Source organism: Penaeus monodon, chromosome 25, assembly GCF_015228065.2.
Source record: "Penaeus monodon isolate SGIC_2016 chromosome 25, NSTDA_Pmon_1, whole genome shotgun sequence".
NCBI lineage: Eukaryota > Metazoa > Arthropoda > Malacostraca > Decapoda > Penaeidae > Penaeus > Penaeus monodon.
Genome location: NC_051410.1, coordinates 10825365 through 10826422, shown reverse-complemented (window position 1 = coordinate 10826422; position 1058 = coordinate 10825365). Strand labels below are relative to the sequence as shown.

Sequence of the window (1058 nt, the reverse complement as noted above, 5' to 3'; positions counted from 1 at the left end):
TTTTATACTAAAATTTTTTAAAATATATTTAAAATTTAAATAAATAATTTATTTTTAAGTAAAATATTTTAATATATAAAATTTTATTATTAAATTTTATTATTTATATAAATTAAAAATTTTAAATTTAAAATTTTAAATTTAAAATTAATAATATTAAATAAAATTTTATATTATTATTAAAAATATAAAAAATAATAAAATATTAAAAATAAATTTTAAAAAATATATTTGTTTAGATTAAAAATATTTATTAAAAATTTAATAAATTTTTATTAAATTTTAAAAAATTTAATAATTATATAAAAAAAAATTTTAAAAAATTTAAAAATTTTAAAAATTTTTTTTTTTATAAAAAAAAATATTAGAAAATATAATATTATTTATAAATTTTATAAAATATTTTTTAAAAATTTTTTATTATTATATAATTTTTTTTTTTAAAAATTTTTATTTTTTTATTATTATTATTATATATATGATAAATAAATTAATTTTTAAAAAATATTTTTTTTAATTTTTTTATAAAAAAAATTTAATTTAAAATATATATTTTAATATAATTTTTTTTTTTTAAAAATATTTTTTATTTTAAATTTTTTTAAAATTTTTTATTATTTAAAATTTTTATTATATTTAAAAAAATTTTAAATTTATTAAAAAAATTTTTTAAATTTTAATATATATAAAATTTTTTATAATTATAAAGTTTTTTTTTTAAATATTTAAAAATTTTTTTTTAATTTTTATAAATAAAATATTTTAATATTATTAATTTCTTATATTTTTTATAATTTATATATATAAATATATATATATTAAAATATTATATTAAATTAAATTTAAAAATTATAATTTTTATATAAAATTTTTTTAATATTATAAAAAAATATATTAATAAATATAAATTTTTTTTATAATATATATTAAAATCTATAAATTTTTATTATATAAAATTTAAAATATATAATATTTAATTATAAAAATTTTTTTTTTAAAATATCTATATATTATATATACAAATATATAACATCCCAATCTCTCTATCTTCTTCTATC

The 1058-nt window shown here is 2.1% G+C and overlaps 1 protein-coding gene across 1 annotated transcript in view; it reads right to left on the bottom strand.

The window, feature by feature from the left end:
• LOC119589045 (WASH complex subunit 5-like) overlaps nt 1–1058 on the bottom strand; it is a gene marked incomplete at its 3' end in the record, with an annotated part of 26804 nt that overhangs the window by 6622 nt on the left and 19124 nt on the right.